The following is an 8,395-nucleotide window of genomic DNA, read 5'->3' on the forward strand; positions in this document are numbered from 1 at the left end:
GTGGCGTCTTCTTGATGCGCTTTGTCTTTGATGTCTGTTTCTCCCCTTTTTGATCCACTTTCTTCTGTGATTTCAAGATGGATTTCTTTTTGGTGACCAGCTGTGTTGTAAAAATCACAGGTTCTTCTGTACAAATCTCCTTTTTCAAGGAATCTTCCTGATCACCTTCTTCAGTCAGAGAAGTGTCTTGCTTATCAACATTTTCAGAGCAAGACTTAAAGGACTCTTCCTTCTCTGCTACATTGATTGTCTCCTGCAGTACGGAGATCGATGCTTTTTCAGTAACTGGTGAAACATCTTCCGTTCCAGCACTTTCAGATGAAATCCTTAGATCAGTGGGGGCATGTTTCTCCAACCAGATTTGAAACGGTATCTTTTTCTTCTTGTGGCGCCTGGTCTTTGGTGGCTGTTCCTCCTCTTGCTGATCCAGTGTCTCCTGTGTTTTGGAGATGAAATCTTGTTCAGTGACCAGTGGTGTTTCCTCGGTGCAAATCTCCTTTTTTAAGGAAACACCCTCATCACTTTCCTCTTCAGGCAGAGAAGTGTCTTGCTTATTAACATTTTCTGGGCAAGACTTAAAGGACTCTTCCTTCTCTGCTACATTGATTGTCTCCTGCAGTACGGAGATCGATGCTTTTTCAGTAACTGGTGAAATGTCTTCCGTTCCAGTACCTTCAGCTGAAATTCTTAGATCAGCAGGGGCATGTTTCTCCAACCAGATATGAAATGGTATCTTTTTCTTTTTGTGGCGCCTGGTGGTTGGTGGCTGTTCCTCAGACTTAGAGGGCTGTTCCTTCTCTGCTATATTGATTGTCTCCTGCACTCTAGTGATGGACTCTTCTTCACTGAGCAGTGAATCGTTCTGCTTTTCAATATTTCCTGCAGAAATCTCTTGGTCAATGGGGACGTGTTCCTCCGACCAGGTTTTAAATGGTACCTGGTTCTTCTCATTGGTCTCACTCTCAGGTGTCGGTCTGTCCCCTTTGTGATCCACTGTCTCCTTTGCTTTGGCAATCGATCCATTTTCAACCACCAGTGAAGGGTCCTGCTGTTGGATATTTTCAGCAGAAATCTTTAGCTCCTCAGGTGCGTGCAGCTCCCACCAGACTGCAAATGACACCTTCTTCTTCTTGCGCTTGGGTGGCTTGGGTGGCTGTAATTCGCTTTCGACAATGTTGTCGAATTCAACCTCTTCAACTCTAGGCTGGTTGGACTGCATTGTAACCTTTGCTTGTTTCAGGTTCTAAGATAAATCACTTCTGTAGAAACTCAGTAAAGATTTCAAGTTAAGTTTGATGTCGATCTCCAAAAGAAATGTTCACCAAACAAAGTTGAAGATCTTACTGTGAACTGCTCAATAAACTCTCAAGAGGAACGTATCAACAACGGCTGCTAAAAGGTTGTGATGAAAGTAGATCGATGTGAGGAACTTATATAATCGCTGGTGATGTCAGAATTCTGCTTTTGGAGTTTTATTGTCATGTCACATTGTGAAGTCACAGTTTCATTTCATATTCAGAAGGTGGACTGCAGAAAGCCTCAGTGGGCTTTTAAACTGTCACTGGTTGCCATAGTTACCCACCATTAACTTGTTGTTTTAACGTTGGTTAGCATGTTGTCAGCGTAGCTAGCTTGGCTACTATAACTGTTCAAAACTGAGTGATAAAATAAGTTATGCTACCCAGGGGCGCCTTATAGGGGGAAAAAGTTAGGAGAATTCCAAGGGCCCCTGACCAACAGGGGGCCCTCCACAATTTTTATTTCATTTTTTTCATAGAAAGTAAATAAAATAGGGCCCTGTCAATTACAAAATTAATCATATTGTTTTTATCAGTAAAAATTAAATGTTAGCACTCCCAGACCAAAAAGCACACATCCATATTTGCACTGAACTCCCTGGATCTGCATGAAATGGTTCGTTCCTGCTTGATGGTGACGGTGTTCAGCAGCAGTCAGTAGAAGACAAGAACGACTGTGGCGGCTATTTTGCTACTAAAAGAATTTTGGTTTTCAAAAAAATTGAGAGATAAGAGAGAGAAAGACAAGAGTTTCTATTTGTAACCCAGTTTTTCTCCGAGGTGGTTAGACTGTGAGATTATCAACCATTTAGCATAGTTAGCTTAGCTACAGACTGTTTGCTTCTATTTCGCTAGCATTTAATGAATTAAGGAAAAAAATGACCAAGATATTCATATATTGAATTTGTCCCTGAACCTTTTACCACTTAACAACAGGTGAGTCAGTCAGCAGCAGCTCTAACTCACGTCCCTCCTGACCTGTCCTCTCCTGAGTGAAATTAAAGCTGCAGTCTGTAACTTTTTTAAAAAAAAATATTTTTTTTACATATTTGCTAAAACTGCCATTATTTATTGTGACAGTACGACATAAGAGATAATCTATGAAAAATCTATTTCCTCTGCCTTCTTCCAGTGCTATCTAGAAACAACCAATCAGAGACAGGAGAGTTTTACTGCTGTCAATCACAATCTCATGTGGTGCTGCTCATCCTACCCCCTTGCTCTGTGCTTTATTACTGTAGCTAGCAATAACGATAAGTTGTTTCTCCCCCATTAGCATATTTAGCAGTGAGTGAATGAGGTTGATTGACAGCGCTAAGACCGTCCTACTGGCTCTGATTGGTTGTTTTGGTCGGAATGTTGCATTATTTCATCTAGTAATAGTAATTCAGGGAGGAGATGGAGGAGATTGATTGGGGGCGACTGTGGCTCTATGTTAGAGTAGTCGTCTTGCAATTGGAAGGTTGTAGGTTCGATTCCAGCTTCCTCCTGCCACATGTCGATGTGCCTCTGGGCAAGGCACTTAACTCCAAATTGCCTACCGATCTGCGTATCGGTGTATAAATGTGTGTGTGTTTGTGAGTGCGACTGGGTGAATGTGACTCTAGTGTAAAGCGCTTTGAGTGGTCAAAATGACTGGAAAAGCGCTATATAAGTTCAGTCCATTTACCATTGTTTTCACAGATTAACTGTCTCATAACAAACTGTCACGACATGATGACAGATTTAACAAATGTGGAGAAAACATATTTTTTATTAAAGTTATATCCTGCAGCTTGAATAAAATGCAACTATCTAGCATTTTTTGAGAAGTCTGGATTGCTTTATGTATATTTTGCATGTTGCCTATGACTGTTGCTTGTGGGGAGAGACATTTCAGTAATAGAAAAAATGTAAGCAACCTACTTGCATAATGTATGTGAACTGTTGGATGTAAAATTCATGAGCAGTAAATATTGTGCTATTATCAGTATTGGACCAAAGCCAGGCAGCTGCAAGCCTTTAAAATTGTGATGCTTTTTGTGGGTCAAATAGACTCAAAAAAATGTAACAGCAGCTGCGTGTTGGGGCCCAATCTAATTTTTTGTCATGGGGCCCAAGATTGCTGGCGGCCCCCCTGCCAATAGGTATCCGATTCAAATGTGACCCAACATTCAGGTCGCATCAAACCGACTTGAATGTCATTAACACTCGACAAATGTCCCTATTCTGCTCCCTGACACGCGGGAAGAAAAACAACCACCATGGTGGACCATATGAGGATCAAGTTGTTACTGTGCCGCTCTGGTAGGACAACAACTTCTAAATCACACGCTATGCTCCACAATTAGCATCCACGTTTACTTCCGCAAACAATGAGCGCTAGGTTTTTTTTATGGCGGTTGGGAAAACACTGAGCCCTCTCTCTAAGTGTGACGTTATTGCGCCCTCTGTTGTGCATGCGAGACACTTTCAGGTCGTTTGCAATTCACACTGGAGAACACATACAGGTCACATATATTTGGAAGTGTGAACAATCATGCCCAAAAAAAATCCAATTTGACAAAAAAAAAAAAATCGGATTTGGATCACTTCGGACTGCAGTGTGAACGAAACCTTAGTCTGATGTCGTTTCTTTTCTCGGTCTCACTAAACGTCCTCCTCTCTACCCGTAACATTTATCAAGTTTGGAGCTCTCTTATGGCCATTTTCTTAAAATGACATCACTAAGAGATACTTCCAATCTTGGGATTCTTTGAGAATTCGGTCAAAGACTCTCCCTGGATTACTGGAACACACTCTCTGCTCCCCGGTTCTAAAAGTTGGGACCACCACCCAGGTCTGCCACTCCAGTGGTTTTATCTCTGTCCGCCACGTAGCATTGAAGGGGCAGGTCAATATACTCAAGGTGTAACCTAAGGAAATATATTTTATTACGTTGGAAGAAATTGGGAAAAACAGCAGGAGTGTGGAAAAGGATGAAGTTACTCAGGCTGTAGGTGAAGAAACTGCAGGACAGCAAATGTAACATTTCATTTACTCCACAGAATCCATTTTCTCTACAGACTGATCGCCTTTGGATGTCGCCGCGACAACGCCGGCCGTCACTGATCAACACATACAGGCTGGAGGAGATTGGATGTGGATGTCGACAATCACCGTCTCTCCACACTCCACAGACTTCTATTACGGGAAAAAAAACCAAATTCAATTACCATAGAGACAACAGGAAAACTACAATGATTTGTGTGCAAACACACACACGCACACACACACTGAGAAAGCAGTTAAATCTCCCCGAGAATTGCTACAAGCAATTGAGATCTTAATTTCCACTCGTCTCCAGCCACCTGCTGCGCCACGCTTCAACGTCTTTCTGTCTCTGAGCAACAGGTTTCCAGAAACACGAGGCACATCCGTCCAAAGAAATATATTCCTAATAAGAGACCAGTCTTGGATCAAATCATGTCTCACCTCAATAATAGGCGTCACCGATCACTTTCATGATCATTTTTTATCTTATTATCTTACACTCTCTTCTTTATGGTCACTGCATCACATGGTGCAATCACTTTATTTGTCCAGCCAGGCCATATTCTGTCAATAAACAGTCAGATGCACATGTCAGTCATGTGTGGATGTTTTCTGGCCTTTTTACAAACTGCCTGCTGCCTCTTTAAAGCGATATCGGCTCCGTGTTTCTGCAGAGCTTACAGGAAGCCATGGAGCAATTTCCCAGTGATTCAAGGCCGAGCTGCGCCGTGTGTCGCTGTGTCACTCTGAGGCGCTGATGACTCTCTGCTGTGACCAGACAAAACGTGATGACTAATCACACCCGTTCAGCTAATCTCACCAGCTAATGCTGATGTCTTCAATTAGAAGTGCCGCTGGCGTTTGACGGCCTCAGCAAGAAGAGTCGAACGCAATCCTTCCAGCGTTCCGCGCCAAACGTTTGTGCTCCGTCAGCATGTTTTTATTCGAACAGATTTCAAAAGCAGCTCGCGAGAAAACGGCTGACCAAGATAGCTGGAGTGCATTCAGAGTGACCAGCTTTAATTCGTCGAAACGCTACAGACAAATGAACGGGACACTTGTGCTTTCAAGGTTTATCTTTGTCGATTTTTGCCAAACGTGTCGAAAACCGTAACTGAAAGCTTAGCAGAACCATCTTGGTCAACAAAAGCAACAGTTGCAGGATTTAACTGGTTCTGAAGATGGACCAGTAAAACTTAAAGGAAGCTGTAGAGTCATTGTGATGAGGCAAACTGTGCTTTTCAAGGTCACATGCTGATTTAATAGAACTCTATGGATCAGGAGAGCAAACAAACCCGAGTTTTATAAACGCCACGTGAGGTCAGTGAGAACAGGATCACACGGAGGAAAAGGTTCCAGTAGAACGACCTCAAACACACAGTCAGAGCTGCATGTGTGTGTGTTAGCATGTGTGTTTAAAGACCAGACAGATATTGCATCCAGACAATTTTCACAGCGCTTCATTTTTTCCACGGTGTGTCATGTTACAGTGTGTTATATTCCAAAATTGAATCAAGTTAATCTAGTTCCTCAAAATCCTACACACAAACAGATTCCATCATAATGTGCACAAATCTTTGCGTTCTGCTAATGTCAAATAAAAACAAAAAAACACCATTTTGGCAATTGCAGTGTTTTCATTAAGTGCAATATTGAAATTAAAATCACACATAAATAAGTTTGGTCACGCAATAAGTCATTACAATTCATGGCAGCAGTGGATGTAAACACTTATATTAATAATTCAGCCATGGTGCTAGACGCTTATCATCTATCAGCCAATCAGAGGAGGCGCCGGCGTCTTATTCAGGCGTTGGATCTACAAGCCCCGCCTACTTGGGGAGCGGCTGCTTTGAGGAAATTGTAGTCGGCCATTTTACAGAAGGGCTACGGATTAAACACATTGAAATGAAACAACATTTTCTGAGAGTTCCGGTTGGAGCCAGCTGGACGGCCCGGCAGCTGATCACGTGACTCGTGTGACCCGAAAAAAAGAGTTTCCATTGCAGTTTTGTGAACTACATCTGTTCCCTGTTCCAGCCCCAGCGTAAATACATACATAAAAATGTATGGTTGAAAAGTCACAAATTAATAAATTAACAATCGTGATTGGCTGCTTCCTTGTGCCCTTTATTCTGTAAAACAACATTATAAACAAACCGCCTGGAGTTCTGTCCTAATCTGTGTTTTCGGTGAACCACCCCAAGATAATCACTAGTTTCCCCCAGGAAAACCTCCTGCAGTCATCAGTTAATATCAGCAGCCAGTGAAAACACGGCGCTGCCGTTAGAAACGATGAAATCATCATAAATACAAGCAGAAAGCAGCACTTAGACAGAACTGGCATCTGAACTTAAATGTCAGCTTCGTCCTGTAGACTTTCATAAGAAGCTACCGACATCCAAAATAAGAGTAATTGCTGGATTTGGAACTATCCATCCATCCATCCATCCATTTTCTGGTCACCCTTGTCCCTAATGGGGTCGGGAGGGTTGCTGGTGCCTATCTCCAGCTACGTTCCGGGCGAGAGGCGGGGTACACCCTGGACAGGTCGCCAGTCTGTCGCAGGGCAGGATTTGGAACTATGAGGCCCATAATTAGGACCGTAAACGTCACTGATGCGTCTCCTCTGTAACTCTACACACACACACACACACACCCCCCCACCCCCACACACACACACACCCCGACTCGTTGCAGGCAGATTGATGCGACTTCCTGTCTGACTTTGTCAGAGACTGATGACTGCTGTTATCAAGGCCAAAACTCTTATTATCTTCCTGTTTTAATGCTTTATGTCTCTTAAATATATGTAAACTTTTCTCTCTGTGGGTTTAAGTGACAACAGCTTAGCATCAAAAGCAGCTCAGTGGATTTGGCTCGTTCAGTTTTCCTAATAACTATGTAAGACACAACATTTCTCACTCCAAGGAAAATAAAGTAGAAGATCTAAAGGGATAATAATAAAGTGTCCATGCTGCTCTGTGTTTAGTGAGCAACTTCGTCCACTTTAGGATATATTTACATTCTTTTTGCAGATTCCAAACGTTCCAAAACTGGAACATTCCTGACAGCGACGCTTCTCCTCCAGATTTTCCCAGTTCTGATACCCTCTGTGCTCCATACCCACACTTTTTCCTGTCCTCTTAATATTTAATAAATATGCTATAATATGACTCAATGTGAACAGCCAGCTATTTTTTAATGACCTTGAAGTTAATGTCTGCTGGTCTTCAGTGACCGTGTTGGCCACAGCTGATGACTTCTACATTTGAAGTGAATCTAGCTGCTTTCATAATAGACATTTAATAATTAAAATTGATCACTATATGCTTAATGTATCCATGTATTCTCACTGGCCACAAGTTGGACCCCCTTTTATTTTTGCACTTTTTTTTCCTGCCACATTTTTTCCTTCCACTTCACTTTCCATTGACATCTGAGAATACAACACTCTGAACAGCCAGCTGCCTTTTGGTGGAATATTTATTTATGAATTTATTTTTAGTATTTTTCTCACTAATCTCTTGAATAATAACAGAAAAAATATATCTCATTATAACATGACTAACAGGAAGACACGATTTGTTGTCTCTGTTAGTGATTCTAGGATCTCTGTGACATCCAGTAAATTAGAATGAAAGGAAAGAGAAAACATTTATTTGCACATAAAATATTTGTGATAACCTGCGGTTATGAATAAAAGACATTATAGTGTGTGAACCCCCCCCCCCCATCTCCCTTGCAGTTTCTTCCTATTCTCTTTCTCTCTTTCCCCCTCTCCTGTTTTTCTTTTCTTTTCTTTTTTTAGCCTCCCCCTCCCTCTGTTGTCTCCAGGCTGAATCGGGGGAACTGGGAGTAAAATATGCGGAGTCCCTCCCAGACTCTCCGCTGCGCTGCTTATTGAAGAGCCGTCACTCTGCTGGCATGAAAAGGCGCACAGATCCAGCGCAGGCGGCTTCGGTGCGCAATGATCTGCACGCCGTCCGCCGATCTTTCCAGACGACTAGGCGCGTTTTGCGCACACAACTTTTTGGCGCACCGGCCTCCGCCTGGCTGCCAGGGGACTATGCAAACTCAGTCGA

Source organism: Xiphophorus hellerii, chromosome 10, assembly GCF_003331165.1.
Source record: "Xiphophorus hellerii strain 12219 chromosome 10, Xiphophorus_hellerii-4.1, whole genome shotgun sequence".
Lineage (NCBI taxonomy): Eukaryota > Metazoa > Chordata > Actinopteri > Cyprinodontiformes > Poeciliidae > Xiphophorus > Xiphophorus hellerii.